This window comes from Pogona vitticeps, chromosome 2 (assembly GCF_051106095.1).
Source record: "Pogona vitticeps strain Pit_001003342236 chromosome 2, PviZW2.1, whole genome shotgun sequence".
Classification (NCBI taxonomy): Eukaryota; Metazoa; Chordata; class Lepidosauria; order Squamata; family Agamidae; genus Pogona; species Pogona vitticeps.
The window spans coordinates 208,932,995-208,952,258 of NC_135784.1; the positions used below are offsets into that span (position 1 = coordinate 208,932,995).

The window sequence follows — 19,264 nt, forward strand, 5'->3', positions numbered from 1 at the left end:
TGATTATTATGGAAAAACATGAAAGCTGGATGGTAAAGAAAGCAGACAGGAAAAAGATTGGTTCATTTGAAATAAGGCGCTGGAGGACATCTTTCCAGGTACTATGAACCATCAGAAGGACAAAAAAAGGGTACTGAATCAAACGAAGCGTGAACTCTATAAGAAAAAATGCTGAAATGAAGGCTGATGAACACTGGGCACATCCTGAGAACAGAAAACAAGATTCTCTGAGAATTACAATAATTCTGGGAATAGTAGAAGACAGCAGAAAAAGGGCCTTGAGTTTGCAAAACCTGAGCAGGGCTGTGAGTGACAGGAACTTATATATATTTTAATTGTATTTTAATTGTTCTAAATTTTATTGTATTTTAAATGTTGTAAGCCACCCAGAGACCATTGGATAGTGTGGGCGGCATATAAATTAAACAAACAAACAAACAAACAAACAAACAAACTTTTAGAGGCTACTCCTTCATAGGGTCACCATAAGTCAAGTTAACAATCCATGACAACATCTATTGGACAATGGCAGACGGAAATAGTGCTTTATTCTATGGTGCATTCTTATGTGAAGAGCCACATGGCTCACTTTACCATATCTCATGCTCAATAACTACTCAGGCTGCCACATTTTTCCCTCTATGGGATATGTGAACCAAACTTTACTCAAGTGTCTTACAATGACAGAGCCTTGTTATGAGAGATCCGATTGCGCAACGCAGAGTGTGAAGTCAAATCAGTGGTGGGGGGCTGAATAGTAATATGATAAATAGCACCATGGCAGTAAAATGCATGCATGTCCCCAGTCAGGTGGAAAAGACCAGCTGTTAGAGGACATGTTTGAACAGGTGCAGAAGCTATGCCTGGGAACAAAAATTAACCCACTAGTAAGCATAAGACACTCGTCACACGGAAGAGGAAAGCAGTGTTGAAAAATGAAGAAGAAGAAGAAGAGAGAGAAAGCAAACATTGGCTTTTGTTGATAAGAGAAGCACACAAAAGGCCTGTCGAACTGTAAGGCCATTTGTACTGCCCAATCCTGGAAGAAGGGTCATTTGATCAACCTCCCGGAAATGGGAAGGAAAAGGCAGCTGGCCATAGCTGACACACCAATGCTTTCCTGAACTGATAATCATTGAGCTGTGACATTCCTATAATGGAGTTATGGGTCTGTCTGCTTGTGTGCACATGTCATCCCCTTGACATAGATTTGTGCTCACTGCCTATCTCACAGCCTTCTATTATCCTGTCTCCCAGGTTGCTGGGATGTGCAGTGGCTTGAGGAAACATGTAAATTCTAGGGCTCCCGGCCAGCTCTAGGATTTGTATTTTCACTTGCCTTTCCCTTATAGCCCTGATTCTTTGTTTTGAGCACTTTGCATGCTTACCTGTCACTTCATGCATGGCTAGATTTCAGAAGATATTTGCATGTGGGAATGATTGAGTTCTCCCCATGTGGATTGCCTATAGGTTGATTGCATAGATGATTTTTCCCGTCCTTTCCAGTGCATGTACCTGTAGCCTTATAGTACCTGCAGTGAAAAGCTAACATTTTTATGATGTTCCAACCACTATAACATGCTAATTCTGACATGCAAGCCTATATACTGTACATTGTCCCAATCAGAGAAAAATGCAGCAGAGGGAGAGCAGAGGTAAAAGAAAGATTAGGAGCCCATTTGATAGCTTCAGTCAAGATCATTCCAGCCATTACAACCTTGCAACTGCTATAAAAAAAGAGAGAGAAAGAGGCAGAGATATAGTCATGTATTTTTGTCATTGCATGCAACTTTAAACTACAATGTTTAACACTGATCTCCTATTGATGGAAGATTGGTGATTATCTGGCATTTGTGCAAATATGTTGTGCCTATGGTGGGAATGATCAAGGAGAATTAGTGGGGCTTCCCTGGCAATTTTTAGGTGTCCACCATCAGCAAACATCAGAAAAATATCCAGCTCTGTAATTATGCCACTTGTATAAACAATGTGCTAGATGGACTCCATATTTCTGTCAAGAATGCAATAAGGAAATCAGGGGCAGAAAGAAAAGAAAAGTAACAGAATGAATACAATGTGCTTTGCCCTTGTTAGTCATTGCAGTGGCTATGTAGGTGGGCAGGGTCTATCTAGAATCATAGATTAGCAGAGAGTGATGTACTTTGACTCCTAACAGCCATAAGCTGCATGGACATAAATGAGGCATTCTAGACTTAGAACATCTGGAGATTAACAGGGTGAGAAGAATTGTGATAGAGTGTGCTTGACTACCAGGAAGATGCTGTGGGCTATAGCTCAGGGGCCTAGCACAAAAGGCAGTGGAGCACACGACTGAACGTTTCCAGTTCTAGACTTGACAGCCATAGCTGAATGCAGGAGCAGCTCATCAAAAAATCTGAGAGGTGTGTATGTCACCCTCTGCTCTAGTCACATACCACCTTTGGGTGGATGTATGTGGAAGTCTGGGAAAAGCTGTAATAGGAAAAGTTGTAATGGGATATAATCTCAAAAATGATAGAATGATGTCAATACGAATCCAAGGCAGACCTTTCAACATCATATTAATCCAGGTTTATGCACCAACCACCAATGCTAAGGAGACTGAAATTGACCAGTTCTATGAAGACTTACAACACCTTCTAGAACTGACACCAAAGAAAGATGTTCTTCTCATTCTAGGGGATTGGAATGCTAAGGCAGGGAGTCAAGAGATAAAAGGAACAACAGGGAAGTTTGGCCTTGGAGTTCAAAACGAAGCAGGGCAAAAGCTAATAGAGTTTTGTGAAGAGAACAAGCTGGTCATCACAAACACTCTTTTCCAACAACACAAGAGGCGACTCTACACATGGAAATCACCAGATGGGCAATACCGTAATCAGATTGATTATATTCTCTGCAGCCAAAGATGGAGAAGCTCTATACAGTCAGCAAAAACAAGGCCTGGAGCTGATTGTGGCTCTGATCATCAGCTTCTCATAGCAAAATTCAAGCTTAAACTGAACAGAGTAGGAAAAACCACTGGGCTAGTCAGGTATAATCTAAACCACATCCCTTATGAATACACAGTGGAAGTGAAGAACAGATTTAAGGAACTAGATTTGGTGGATAGAATGCCTGAAGAACTTTGGATAGAGGCTCGTAATATTGTCCAGGAGGCAGCAACAAAAACCATCCCAAAGAAAAGGAAATGCAAGAAAGCAAAGTGGCTGTCCATTGAGGCCTTAGAAATAGCAGAGAGGAGAAGGGAAACAAAATGCAAGGGAGATAGGGAAAGTTACAGTAAAATTGAATGCAGATTTCCAAAGAATAGCAAGGAGAGACAAGAGGGCCATCTTAAATGAACAATGTAAAGAAATAGAGGAAAATAATAGAAAGGGAAAAACCAGAGATCTGTTCAGGAAAACTGGAGATATTAGAGGAACATTTTGTGCAAAGATGAACATGATAAAGGACAAAAATGGTAGGGACCTAAGAGAAGCAGAAGACATCAAGAAGAGTTGGCAAGAATACACAGAGAAATTATACCAGAAAGATCTGGATGTCCCAGACAACCCAGATAGTGTGGTTGCTGACCTTGAGCCAGACATCCTGGAGAGTGAAGTCAAGTGGGCCTTAGAAAGCTTGTCTAACAACAAGGCCAGTGGAGGTGATGGCATTCCAGTTGAACTATTTAAAATCTTAAAATATGATGCTGTTAAGGTGCTACATTCAATATGCCAGCAAGTTTGGAAAACTCAACAGTGGCCAGAGGATTGGAAAAGGGCAGTGCCAAAGAATGCTCCAGGTACTGTACAATTGCACTCATTTCACACGCTAGCAAGCTTATGCTCAAAATCCTACAAGGTAGGCTTCAGCAGTATGTGGACCGAGAACTCCCAGAGGTACAAGCTGGATTCCGAAGGGGCAGAGGATTATAGAGAAAACCAGAGAGTTCCAGAAAAATATCTACTTCTGCTTCATTGACTACACAAAAGCCTTTGACTATGTGGACCACAGCAAACTATGGCAAGTCCTTAAAGAAATGGGAGTGCCTGACCACCTTATCTATCTCCTGAGAAACCTATATGTGGGACAGGAAGCAACAGTTAGAACTGGATATGGAACAACTGATTGGTTCAAAATTGGGAAAGGAGTACGACAAGGCTGTATATTGTCCCCCAGCTTATTCAACTTATATGCAGAATACATCATGCGAAAGGCTGGACTGGAGGAATCCCAAGCCGGAATCAAGATTACCAGAAGAAATATCAACAGCCTCCGATATGCAGATGATACCACTCTGATGCCAAAAAGTAAGGAGGAATTAAGGAACCTTGTAATGAGGGTGAAAGAGGAGAGTGCAAAAAATGGCCTGAAGCTCAACATAAAAAAAACTAAGATCATGGCCACTGGTCCCATCACCTCCTGGAACTAGAAGGGGAAGATATGGAGGCAGTGACAGATTTTACTTTCTTGGGCTCCATAATCACTGCAGATGGTGACAGCAGCCACGAAATTAAAAGACACTTGCTTCTTGGGAGGAAAACGATGACAAACCTTGACAGCATCTTAAAAAGCAGAGACATCACCTTGCCAACGAAAGTCCGCATAGTCAAAGCTATGGTTCTTCCTGTAGTGATGTATGGATGTGAGAGCTGGACGATAAAGAAAGCTGACCACCAAAGAATTGATGCTTTTAAATTGTGGTGCTGGAGGAGGCTCTTGAGAGTCCCCTGGACTGCAAGGAGAACAAACCTATCAGTTCTAAAGGAAATCAACCCGGAGTGTTCACTGGAAGGATGGATCCTGAAGCTGAGGCTCCAATACTTTGGCCATCTCATGAGAAGAGAAGACTCCTTTGAAAAGACCTTGATGTTAGGAAAGTGTGAAGGCAAGAGGAGAAGAGGACGACTGAGGATGAGATGGCTGGACAGTGTCATTGAAGCTACCAACATGAATTTGACACAACTCCGGGAGGCAGTGGAAGACAGGAGGGCCTGGCGTGCTCTGGTCCATGGGGTCACGAAGAGTCGGACACGACTAAACGACGACGATGTGGAAGTCTGAGCACATACAGTGAGTCATCAGGAAGGGTGGCATAAGCCCCATTTGCTGGGTGTGCTGCAGCTTTCTTCCATTATTTTGTCTTTATAAAAACTGAACCCTCAGGGATGTCACGTAGGGAGTCAGTGGAGCCAGATGTAATATCCTGCTTCCAAATAACCCAGCTTTCCTATTTCCTATATCTACGGTTCTTTATTCACAGTCTTTTCTTTCACAGCCATTCATGAAACAAATGAAAACTCAGTTTGAATGAATGACTCATTCATCATGTCAAAACAACTGTCAACATGTTTCCCGATTTAACTGTTCTATGCCGTACTTTTTGTGCTGCTGCGCACATGTGATTAACGTAGTTTATTAAATGCACTGGAAAACTGGAGAGCTGCTGCTACAGCCACCATGCCTGATCAAATGTCTCAACAAATCAAGTGGCTTTTGTAAAGGGATCGTTTGTGTGAGTAAGGAAAGCTGCCCAAGTTAATGTGTCAACCATGAATACTTGAACTTTGTATCTCAGTGTTCAACAGGTCTTCCTTCCAGGTCAGCGTGTTAGTTTATTCACATGACTTAAATCAGGGTGGGCAACACGCAGCCTATGGGCTAAAATTGTGTCCCACCTCATCACTCAGTTGCCCCAGGACCTCACAACTTTTTAAAAAAGAAGTAACTTCTGAAGTCTTTTTATGCTGTCTATGGAACGCAGGGCCTGGCTAACTTGCCACATTTTGAGAAGCCCAAGGACTCTATTTAATGATAAACCATTGCTTTCGGCCACTAGTGAGTACACTAGCATGACACAGCCTTGTCTACATCAAACCCCATTTCCCCGCAGAGAAGCAGTATCAAGTCAACCACTGCAGTGCACACGCTTTACATCCAGGTATCTAGATTCCTCTGGGGAAAGTTGGCCTTGTGTAGAAGGAAAAGGCAGCAGGCACTCAATGTGTGCTGATTCACCACTAATGAATGATGACATATAGATTTATTTCTGTCAGCAACTCAGGAAAATCTCTCTCTCTCGGTACTATAGCTACCTGAGTGCTACAGATGGTATGGTTCTTTTTCTGGATAAATTATCAAGCACTGGAAATCAAACATAATTCATGTTTAAAATGTCTGATATCATACAATGGGAAAAAACATTTCAAACCAAATCATCTAAAACTTTGTGTTTTGCATGGGAACTTTATGGGCTGGATCCATGGTAGGCTTTCCAAAGATGGAAGAGCTCAGCTCACAAAAAGTGCCTCTGCTCAATTTCCAGGGATCCCCCTTTCCCCATCACTATAGCCCAGGCCACTGGCCATCCCCTGACTTTCTGTATAGTATTTCCAGAAGACTGGAGGGTTTGCTCTAGGAAGCAGGGCAGTCTGCTTTTGCCAGTCAGCTACAAAAGTCTATATCTGATTCTAAACCTCCCCATCACCACCACTATTTGTTGGGTCTAGTTATTACATTCTGTAATGGCTATTACTGCTTCTTATTGGTCTAACCTCAGGTTACTAAATGTGCTTCATATATGGCTCATATGCAACCACAGCTAGCTGAATATACACGGAGTAGACAATATGCATCTGGGATTAGCATCCAGATGGAACACTAGCATAGATTTCAAGACAAGAGCAAAGCAAAATGCAGGGCTGTACAGACGTGTCACAAGAGAATCAGTCTGAAGGCAAGGTCAATTATAGCCCTGGATAAAATATGAAAAGCCTGTCTAGAAGCCTAGAGAGGGACACAGATGGACAATATAAAACAGTAATCAAATCTCACTAGTTGGTTTTCACCAGATCAACCTGTATTTCTGACGATTCAGTATTTTTCATATATGCAAGAATCTGTCTGAGTGCACCCTAAGACGGTTATATGTAGGAATAGGCCTCCTTTGACAGATGTCATTGACGTATAGCTTGAGTTCTGAAAAATTCACTCACAAAACAGCACCCTAACTGACACCAAATACATTGAGACACATCTTTCCATGGGAGCAGTCTACCCAAAATGTGTCTTATTTAGGGCACCCCTTGTTCTGTTCTCAATACTGCTTCCTGCTGATTCTAACAGAGCCCCACGTCTGAGTCCCTATTAAAAGCAAGCATTTTCCCCCAGAAAAAAGGGAGGAGTGGATGGGTTCTGAGTCGCAAGTTGAGTCCAAGTCATTGGGGGGGAAAAACTGAGTTAATTCCAAGTCAAGTCACTGGTGTGACTTAAGTCTGACTTGACAGCAATTCCTTTAGTTCCCATCCCTCCTTTTTGTAGGTACATATCAATAAAATAGAAACAACTTAGATTATCTGATGATGTTGGTAAAATATCGGGGAAAAGGAGTGGAAATACTAAGGTAACATTGAACAAATCGCTTTTATAGTAGAATTTTGCCCATTCAGAGCATACACAGAAATCATTTGGGGCCATCTGCATGTTTTAAAACATATGTGTTCCTCTCCCCCCACTCAAAATCCCCTTCTGCTTATCGTCATGCTGCAAAACACAAGCGCAAATACTTTTGTTGTCTGTTGTTGTCTCTCTGAAGTGAAACAAGATTCAGATGAGCCCACAGCCTGTCACGTTTGACTGGTTAATGCTCAGGCCAGGAGCAAGCAAGAACAATTTGTGCTCCAGCATGTGGGGAAACATTCAAAAGCCATTCTCTGCCAAACTATTAGCTGATGTTTAGAAAATGTTCTGTCTCATGGTTCCTCTGCAGATGATCATAAATGTATATAATTAAGAAGTAATGCTTGATAGGATGAGCAATTTTGAACCTGTCTTGTGTGCACTCAAATGGAACCAGGAAATACAGTAAATCCAGTAGTATGTTGCCCTGTTCAGCCTTTATTTTCCCAGATCTCAGCAACATACTAGCCAAAATCCTGTTGGGCAGGTTCCGCCTACACAACAAGAATGACACTATACTCAGCAGATTACCAATGGCTAAAGATTCCCCTTTCCTATCCCTATTTCTAGGTGCACATCACTTTGTCTCATTGTGTGGGAGCCGTGCACACCATGAAACAAACAAACAAAAAAAGGAGAAATCTTTAATTATTCCTGTTGCCCAGGTGGAGCTGCATAACAGGATTCTAGCTACTTAGAAATGAATCTCTGGCCTCCAACCTCTCCACCATCTCTTGCTCCATTTGGAAAACAAGTCTGAACAGCAGAGGTTTCTGCTCATGTGTAGCCTCTTCACAGGAGCAAAAGAGCTAATTTTCCTGGGTTGCTTGTGTGTAAAGTGTACACACAAGCCAGAATCCTTGTCTTCTTCAGATAAATTGCTTTTCATGTCATGAAAGTAACATCGGATAAGGGAGAAAGTAGATCTCTGTGTTACACAGAAATGAGTAAGTATTGACGGCTTAGGGGTTATGAGATTGTTCTTAAAGAATTAGGTGGAAAGACTAAAGTATGAGATGCTATGTAGACCTTAAATTAGGACTCCCACAGGTCTGTCTTGTCATCCCTCTTCCCTCCCCTTTCCCCTGAAACTTTCCCAAACTGAACAACACAGTTCTGACCCTCTCTATCCCACATGCAGAAGTCCAGCGCATGAGCAGCTGAGACAAGTCAGCAGTGGTGACGGGACAAAATTGCTCACCTAAGGGAGTATCCTAGTTTAGACTGTATGTGGCAAAGACAGCCCTGTCTTCTAACCACCTGTCCCTGCCTTCCCTTTAGCATCTGTTGCCTCACTCTTAGTAATAGGCCCAGCTCTACATAAGAGCTGTTCTGGCCGAGGACTGAATAGCAGGCAGTTCAAGATGAGACATTTATCTCGGCAGCCGAGAGTCTTCCTTGTTGTGGGAATAAAGGGATGTACTATATAGCCAAAGTGCTGTAAAGCTCTCAGATAGGCAGCTTCCTGGGCACCAGCTTGGTGAGCCCTAGGAGCACTAGGTTATCAAGTCATGGGGTCCGGATTGCTAACTCTATACTCTCCATCTCTCTAAACAAGTTCCTGGTAAGAAGGGCCATAAGGAGAAGTCTCTCTGTTCTGCCTGCTTATCACATGCCTTAGATCTAAGTGCCTCATCTAAAATTCATGAGTGGCAGAGAGTTAATTATGTAACAGATTGCCCATAGATGCTCTACTGCTTGGGAGTATCATGGTTACCAAAGGCAACTGTTATTTGGAGAGCTTTCTGGTAGATGGAAAACTGCTTGTAATGTTTTTAATGATACTTGTCCTGTTGTAAATGGGCTAACTCCAAAGTTAGAGTAGATCCATTAAAATAAACGGGACTCTAGTTGTGACTAACATGACATTCATATCAAAGGGTCTACTTTAGGTAGAGATTTGTAACATATCGTTATTCTATTTTATTGTTATTGTTCTGTGGCTACATCTATGTCTTCCAAGGAGACTTGGGGATGTCAGAGATAGTTTGAAAAATAGAACAAAATAAAAGCCTGGTCTTCTATTTTGTGCCTTGCTTTTAAATGTATCATTACTATTGATTTTATTTATAATATATAATATTTGTTTAATTCTTTTGTAATATTTGTATCCCTACTGCTTTTAAGTATTGTCTATTTTATGTGTTAAGCTGCCTTGCATCCTTTTTATGGAGAAATCAGGGATAAAAATATTTTAAATGAATAAATAATTTTAGGAGAGAGAACCAATGTTTTCCTAGAAAATATCATGCTATACCTTGAAAATGGTGTAAAATGTTTTTGCTCTTTAGTCCACACACCACATAGTGGTCCATCTATCCATTGACAGCAATGGTACGACTGTACTTGTACTGACCAAGTTCTCCACTTTCTTGCTTGTAAGAATCAGTCAGAGCTTGGAAATATGGCATGTTTCTCCAGTAAGGTCAATATAGATGTTCTGGGGCTTGTCCTTCAAAACCTGTTTTCCACATTCTGTGTTCAGTGAGCAGAATCATAATGGAAGCAGGACAGTCTTCTGTTGCATCTGAGGTCATCAATCTAATTTAGGAGATATAGAGCACTAGCAAGGCCATCAACAAGCAAGTTGAGCTCAGGAAGATTGGAAAATAGAAAGAGTGCTGAGGTGCAAGAGCCAGGAAAAGGAAAGGAGGAGTCTTTCTTAATTGACCCCCACTGCCTGACACCTCAGGTGGCTACCTTACTCTGCCTAAGAGCAAAGACTGTGTGTTCCATTGAACTTCCAGACACATTGTAAGGACAATGCTGCCCATGCGCTGAAAGGCCTTGCCCTTCGTAGATGAAGGGAAGGGGGGGAAAATAGCCGCTATTCGCATGCAATTTCTTCACATCTCATGAATATATAAATAGCATCTGATAACTGTTTTTAGTAGCACGTGACTATATCTAATAATAGCATACTGTTGCTCAGTCAGTTCACCATTTCTTTGTAGGCTATTAGCCCCTGATAGTTGACTGATGTTTCTTCAGCTGTGGGCTCCAACTGCTTGGGGATGGTCTTGAATAACACCTCCAGACAAACCGTTCCTAGAATTACCATTAAAAATAAACAAATCATTTGCAGCAGCTTCATTCTAGTCGTGGTAGGGGAGAAAATAAGAGGTATCTCAGAATTCTTTTACTGTTAAGCATTGTCACTAACTGGAATTACCCCTTCATTGCTACCTTACGTAGACATCTCCAAAAAGGACTTTGGGTGATTTTGGAGAAGTGTTTCAGATTACATAGAACCCTCCTTGCTATCTTTATAATTCTTGGACCACCAATGGCTAAGATGAGATGAATAACCTTTGACCAAATGGTCATTACTTTGGAATGAGTTTCTTCAAGCTGTGCGTAATGTACTTTGGAGCACACAAACAATCTCAATTTCTCTCTCTCTCTCTCTCTCTCTTTCTCTCCTCTCTCCCCCCCCCGGTATGTATGTGTGTGTTATTCAATCAATGTTCCCACAGAGAGAGAGAGTCACTGGATGGTTTGTGGCATGTACCGAATTTCAGCATTTCCCCATGGGTGGGCACTCAGCTATATATAGCCTACATGAAGAAATGTTAAAATTTCAGTACATACCACAGAACATCCAGTGCATATCTGATGGAAATCAAGGCTTTTTCAAAAATTTTGGTGCAGATCTCTAAATTTAAGAATTCTTTAGTTTCTTAGAATTCACACTGAGGCAGGATGCTGTGGGATGCTCCATGTTTTCTCCCACATATCATATCCATCCCTCCCCCTGCCTTCTTAAATTGTGTTACTTGCCTCTGGACAGAGCTGATCTTTTTCTTTAGCTCCATGATGTACAAAACTCTGAAAGCCTACCTGAAATGACATTTCCTTTCCTCATGAACAAATATACCCTTAGGCACCAATGTAACCTTGCTGCTTACTAGGAAAAGGGACAACAACAAAGCTGAGCAGAAAGGGCTGACTGGAATATAGATTTCCTTCCCAAAGTGATATATCAATTTTGCACATTCCAAGCCTACCTTTATAAAGATTCCATGGGTGAAAATCCCATCACTTCAATCCAGTGTGTGTGTGTAGCTAAATCCAAAGCCTCTTCCTGTCCAGCTGAGAAGTATTCTGGCTCCTCCAGTTACTGGGACCCACAAGACTGTCAGCGAGGTGAGTGAGACATTAAGGAAAGTGAATACATTCATCATTATTAAATATCAAACCAAATTGAGTTAATTTAGACAGATTCAGGAGATATCTGAATCAAAACGAATCCAAATCTGGACCTTCCTGAAGATTTGTTTGCAAAAACAACATGTGGTCTGAATAGAAGAAGAGGTAGCTTTGGGGCTGAAGTTCCCCCCTTTCCTTCCATGTCCTATGTATATAGTATGTATATTTCTGACTGTCAGGTCTAACGTCTAATCAAATACTTTGAAAATAGAGCTGAAACACTATGGACATTCAGGAAAAGTAGCAGTGTTATTCTTATATTGATGAAATGCAAATGGTGTATCATCGTAGTTTTGTTTTAAATTTCAGTAAGACTGACAGATAATTATCAAAACAGGGATTGTTAAAAAGGTAATCCTAGCTCTGAGCTCTCTGGCAACTGAAAATCTGAAACAGAAGCAAAAATTCAGAGTGAAGAAAAGATCCAGCAATTGTCATGTAAGGCGAGGAAAAATGATGTGGGAAAAATAAAAGGCAACTAAGGAAGCAAAATTAGCAACAGCAGATGGAACACTACTATGTTCCTACAGCATTCTCGCATAAAAATTTTATACTTCCAGTTTGCAACCGTAGCTCATGATTTTTGCAAATGTGCACTCTTCCTGTTCCCACTCTCTGTGTAAATGTGGGTGTTCCTAGACTTTTCAAAAGTAACCCTTTGAATTGTCATCTGTGCTGCAAGGGGAGGAGCAGATCAGCTAAAATGATAGTGTTCATTTTTTTTCATTTTAAAGCAAGGTTATCATCATCAGTTAAAGGCATTTTTGCAAACAATAAGTCTGTTTGGATTCTTTAGCTCTGTGCCCACCAACAGCCAGTTTAGGTGCAAGAAACCACAAACATGTCATTTTTAATTTTGGAACCTGAGCAAGGTCAGGTCTGGTTGGTAGTTAGACGGGAAACCAAAAGAGAAAAACAGGGGTCCCCCAGTAGGGCTAAGGAAAAAAAATCTTGTATGAAGCACTTAAGAACTGCTCTCAGCCAGACCTGATGGTACTGGATTAGATGCAGAGCTTGGAAATGTTTTCTTTAGGACAAACATTCTGTAGCTGCCAAATCCCCCCCCTCCCCGAATCCTCCTTATCTAGCTAGATGTAAGACAGTTTGCTATTGCACACAATGGATGGAGAAAGCTAGAATCTGACAGCTTCTTTCAAAATATCTGAGGAGTTGCTTTGTGTCCACCAGCTTGTACTGAATGCTTCTTTCATCTGCGGCAATTCAGGATTGTTCCGTCAAAGTTATGCCTGGTAAACATTTTCATTCCAAAGGGAGAGTGGGCACAGGAGCCAAACCATGAATATATTTATGAACTATCAGACCACAAAAAGGTAGGCAAACATTTATTTCACTGAACAAGCAAGGAGAAAAAGGTGAGTCATCCATGGATAGGCTACCCTTATTAACCGAGGAAAGCTCTCTGGACATTCAGACATGCTGGGGGCAGCAGAGTGAAGACACCTCTGATGTCAAGAGAGAAGCAGTGATAACTTTAAAGTTTTTGCCTGTCTCTTGCATCTTGTTGATCCAGAAGACAGACCAAGACACATAACTGATGTTCAGGCTCAGTAGAGCTCTGCAAAGCCTAATGTCCTATTTCTCAAGATTTCAGGGCCCAAACCTCAAAATGACATGAGTGGCAGTTATGTAACAATTGCAGAATAATGTGTGTGAGAGAGAGCTCTTCTACACTACCTCCTAAACAAATACACATAAAAACCAAACTTTCATCTCCTCAAGTACCATTCACTCTAAGATTTGTCTCCCCTCACTCTGCATGAGACCAAGAGAAACAAAGACATTCCCTGAAACTTCAGCCGGTGCTCTGAGCCCTGGTGGCAAGATGTGCAGTTTTGAATGTATGAAGCACTGAAAGAATAAAGGGGGGCATAGAAAAAGCAGCCCTGAAATGTATATTGTATTTGAAAAATGAAGTTTGAACAGCAGTTTACTGAAAGTCATTGCAAAACTATTAGCCAGCTCTCCAGCTGAGTCTGTATATAAAGAGTGCCTAGCAAAATAATTTCATTCATGGCTGACACTTCAGCATGGACATAAACAAACAAACAAACAAAAGAATTGAAAGTGTACTGAAATACAGTAATTGTTTTGTAATATGTAAAACATTAACATGACAGATAGGTGGCATTTGCAGGTCCTGTGGTTTGCCCTGTCTTGTTTTACTTCTATGAAAAATTCTGCTGGTGCTTTAGACCTCTATTACCTGCAGGTCTGGCAAAAAAACATTTTTATAGTTGGAACAGAGAGAACTGAAGCAACTGAGAAAAATACAAATATAAGGGGGAAGAGACACATACGTGCAAAGCAATGCACAGCAACACACTGCACCACACACTGGATACCAATAATACTGATATCACAAAGCATCAGGCATCATGTAGCAGCAACATATATATGTATATGTAGCAGCAGATAGATAGATAGATAGATAGATAGATAGATAGATAGATAGATAGATAGATAGATAGAGAGAGAGACAGACAGACAGACAGACAGACAGAGAGACAGACAGAGAGACAGAGAGACAGACAGACAGACAACTTTATGGTATTTTTATGCACCTGTATTTTGGACTGAATTCTGACTTAAGTATTTGCCAGCAACTTAAGTTTTCATATGTTCATAGGCATCCTTCAGTCTCGAGAGACTATGGTAACGTGCTCTGTATGGAGGACTTGGAACAGCGTCTATTCGACGCTGTATGCGAAGTTGGAGTGTCCTCTCCAGAGCACGAAGCCTGGGTAAAATAACATGGAGGATAGGCTGTTACCTAAGCAGCAAATAACCCCTCTCCAAGTTGCTGAAATAGTCCAGTGGAAAAGCAAGAGCCAATTTAACTGGTTCCAGCGACGTCACAGGAGTTGCCAGAATGACACGAACTGCCTCCGGGACTCCGGCTCTGGATTTTGCCTCGAGGTTAACTCCTGAAGCCTTTCCCATCAGTGGATATAGCCACAAGGCAGTGGAGGTTTGAAATAGGAGTTTCCCTTCTCCTAGATTTTAGGTTTTGTATATTCTTCAAGCATTTGTGCCTACAGTTTTCCACAGCTATAAGACTTTTGGATGTTTTCAGTATTTGAACTATGGAACATAGGAGCAATGTATATAAATAAAGCTTTAAAGAATTAGACAAGTTGATGTTGCCAGGAATTATTGCAACAATGAAAAGACTTCTACCTTGAAACCCAGATGAATTTTAATATGATTGGAAATGATTGTCTGGTTTTATTCTGGAATTAATCCTTAGCTGGGATAAATGCCACTAAATTTTCCCTAGAGGTCTATAATGTTCTGTAGGGCTCTTGGGGAGATCCTGAGGTGTGGGGAAATCCCCAGGGAACCCTGCTTGGAAGCCGGGATTTCCCCACACTGAGGCATCAGTCTCTTTGACTTGATACTGGCAGAGAAAGCTGCTCCGTGTGTCCAGGTCCTCATTAGGATTCTGCCGAACTAGCAAGAACTTCCCCCCCCCCCTTTCACCTAAACACCTATTGTCAGGCTTTCTTTTTTTACAGCAATGTAAAGGATGGACCACCACCCCCCATATAAAGTAGGCTCCCATGATGAATCGGTGCAGGAAACAACTGTTGTCTTTTCCTGCAACCTGCCTTTGTATTTCCTGAAGCTATTGTAACCCTTGGACTGTACCTGGACTTCTCTTTCTGATCCCCTGACTCTAACATGATTACTGCTGGTTTTGACTGATTCTCTGAACTTGGACTGGCTTATCAGACTCTGCCTTTCATTTTCTGAAGCAAATCACAACAGTATCACTTGACACAGAAGATTGGAGTATTTACAGGGGACCACACAACCTAAAGCTAAGTGTGGGGAAGCCCAGTCTTTTCTCATACACGATCATTTCTTTTTCTTCAGTTGGCAAAAGACTGTTTATTTTGTACAATTTCAGCCAGCATTGCTTTTCTCTGTTTTTTGGCATGTGTGATCACATTTCTCAGTCCAAAGGGGCAGTAAAAGACATGTCCTATAGTGACATTGATGCTGACATCTTCAGTGCGGTGCATCAGAACAACACCTGTTGTCTGTTGTCTCTCCTTCTCTTAACAATTGTTTCTTCTCCAAAAATTATATTTCTGAAATTTATTGCTCTTTAGGATAAGCACAAAGTCGCTTCTGAAAAATTAGGAATAAAATAAGAGAATGAGAGGAAGAGGTGGGAAAGATGGTGGTATTAGTAGGGCAAAGCTATGTCCCTGGTGGAAATTGAACTAGTTGGGAAGTACAGTGTGGACTCTTGCAACTTGATAATTAATTGTTTAAGTGTTTGTGAATACAATGATTTCAACAACAGAAACCACTGGTAAAATTGTATTCACGAAGACTTTCACGGCCAGGATCTAATGGTTGTTGTGGGTTTTTCAGGCTTTTTGGCCATGTTCTGAAGGTTGTTCTTCCTAATGTTTCGCCAGTCTCTGTGGCCGGCATCTCCAGAGGACAGCACTCTGTACTCTGGTGTAGTTTGTTTGGGAGTGGAGTATTTATGGCTGTGAGATAGGCTTCTGTCTTATTCAGGGGATGAGTGATTCATGTGTCTTGTTGTGGGTGTATTGTTGTGATGAGGAGAAATTATCTGTCACTGTGATTGATGGGTGTCATTAGCTGGTCTTTTGTGTGTAGTGATCCCTGGTCCTTGTGACTGGGTAGATGTCATTGACCTTTTGCAGGATGTAGTTTTTGGAAGCACAAAATGAAGAAAAATCTGCAGTAGCTGAAAATTGGGAATCTTACAATTAATGATAATTTGACCTGAAATTAAGCTTAAAAACGGAGAGACAAAGATGCAAATCAGTGTAAAAATGGATGAAAATTGAGTGTTCCTCCTTGTGTAGTCGCACCCCTAGTCTGTTGTTTCCTGGGCCACTATTTTTTCTTACTGGGTAAAATTGTACATATTTTATGAGAATGCTTCAAATAGGATTCTGGCATTGACTAAAGTGCGATTATATGAATTTTAAAACTATATGTAAAAATATATGAAGGGTACTTTGTGCATCTTTCAATATGTACATGTTATCACACACACCCTTTCCCCCTTCATTAAATGCCCCACAAGTCTGGAAATGTATGGCTTTCTGATCACAAATTGCACCCATTTCTGTCTTGGGTCTGGGAGGTACCAGTTGGGCACATTTTGTGCCCAACTGAATTTTTGGTTCATACAACATTTATCTCAAATCTAGTCATAAATAGTCTTATCAATATTTGCTTTGAAATAATTAAACAATTGAGTTTGTATTAATGGATGGAGCTCAGCAAGAAGATGAAAGCAGGGGAGGAAAAGGTTGAAGTGATTTTTGCCCCATCCAAGTTGACTTGTGCTTTAGATACAAATTAGTTTGTCAATGCACTGCACTTGGCCCTGGCATGAATCTGGCTGTTCCACTTTGATCCACACCTCCTAATAATCAGTCCAAATCAGGCTGACTCAGTCAGTAATTCAACATTCCTCCAAATCCATTGCATAGACCTAATGCATTGCTATTTACCGTTCATCAGAATGTGACAATAATCTTTGCTTTAACATATATGGTGTTGGTAATGACTTAAAAGTCCTAATGTCATTGTTACCAATATGGTATTCTGATCAAGCTTGTATCAAGTTTTTCCCTTCTACTTTATAATTCTAGTCCCAATGTTTCTCACTATTCATTCTGCTTGGTTGCATCCTGATTCTTATCTGCAATATATGAGTGACAAATGCTTTGCCCTTTTATCTTTTTTTCCCATTTTCCATTGATTTAATCTCTTTGCTGGGTGCATGAGCTTTAATAATGGATCACAGAGATAAAGGATCTCAGCTTCATGTTGTTCATTGTGGGGATTTCTTAACAATGTCTCGTTGCTTTGGAACAATCCTTTCCATTTATACCTGGTACCTTATTGCATGCACACCTCTCCTGATCACTTGAATCCATTCCTTCTTCTTTGTTGCATTTCTATCCCAACTTTCTTTGAATAAGCCCAAGTCAGCATACATGGCTCTCCTCTCTCTGCCTTTATCTTCACAACAACTCTGTGAGAGAAGCTGAAACAGTGACTGGTCAAAGTCACCCGGGCAGTTGATTGGCTTAACGGGGACAGGATCTCCTCCTAAGTTCCACTCCAATCTGTTCACCACACCAGCGTCCAGCCTTGCTGATCACTACTAACAACCTTTCCTCCTCCCTTTATCCCCGAGAAGCCATGATTCTTCCAGTGCGCTCCATCTTTCTGATGTTTGCATTTTGTTAATTTTAGGGTTCCTGCATTAGGACAGATGACAGCAGAATACCTCTACCTCTAGCAGAATAAAGAACACCTGTTTTGCAAGGGAAAAGGCTCCACAATACATACTCAGCATCTCTTAAGTATGATGAGGAAAGACTTCACTTTGAAACCTAAAGAAGCTGAAATGCCAAGCTTGATGGGCCCGTGGTCTGACTTCCTAAGGCAACTTCCTAAGAGGAAAGGAGATAAAAAGGCCATCCTGGCTGGACAGAAGAAGCATCAGACTCCCAGGGTCTGCCAAAAATATTTAGCTTGTTGGCTTTTCTAATGAGAATGGGAGGGGAGGTCATCTTAGATGGGCAGGTACAATCATTTTGTACAGTGCTTACTGGGATATTTTCTTCCACTATCTGTGAAGACAGCAGGCTAGCTATGGTTCAAGGCAAACAAAAAGTTCCCTCTTCTAAGATCTTGTTTCCAGCTGCCAGCATTTTCTTGCTCCTCACATTATTATCTCATTGGCCTGCTCCAGTCTGTAGAATTTGGGGTATGCAATAATAATAATAATAATAATAATAATAATAATAATAATAATAATAATAATAAGAATAAGAATAAGAATAAGAATAAGAATAAGAAGAAGAAGAAGAAGAAGAAGAAGAAGAAGAAGAAGAACCACCACCACCACCACCATCATCATCATCATCATCATCATCTCTCTGCATTGTAAAATTCAGACGTTTGAGGCCAGCTGGAATGTGGCAGTCCTAATGCACAGGCATACACTTCCACCCTCCATCACCCATATCACAGACATGCTCAAATTGTAATAAAATGAGACGAGACGGCCTGCCACTTTATCAGCCTCTGTTTCATCTCAGCACCCTCTTCTAAAGCAACAGTTTAGTGGAAGCAGCCAAGAGCTATCGCCATTAGCACTCCATTAAATTATCTCATTATGGTAAAGTGTAAAAACATAACCTCTTATGCTTTTCTTTTTATTATGCCTCTCTACCTCTAGCAGAATATTATGTGAACACAGTAGTAACTCTTTCCCCCAGACAATGTGGCCTAATGTACCAAATGAAGGGGCTTCTGATGAAAACACCCAGAAAAATGCTATGTAACACATCTTCCTTAGCAGAACTAAGAAACCCTTGCAAGAAATAGTTTTTAATATTGGCTGTGTTTTAAATATATATATTATATATAACAACATGGTTACAGCTTTAGTAGACTGAACTGGTCAGAAGAATGTCTGGGACTTTCCCCAACAATCCAATTAGTATTGCATTTGTGGCAAACAGTAAATACTTCCCTTTTCGTTCAACAAATGAATGAAGAATCTGCCCCATTTTATTACATG

General features: G+C 41.0%; 1 long non-coding RNA gene across 1 annotated transcript in view; it reads left to right on the plus strand.

Moving 5' to 3' along the window:
* The window catches only part of LOC140704807 (uncharacterized), a 41,008-nt gene extending 22,881 nt beyond the window's left edge, over positions 1-18,127 (plus strand). Inside the window, exon 3 of the long non-coding RNA XR_012084245.2 lies at positions 17,929-18,127. This is a non-coding gene — a long non-coding RNA (uncharacterized LOC140704807). The remainder of the gene's footprint in view (positions 1-17,928) is intronic.
* Positions 18,128-19,264: the final 1,137 nt, after the last annotated feature.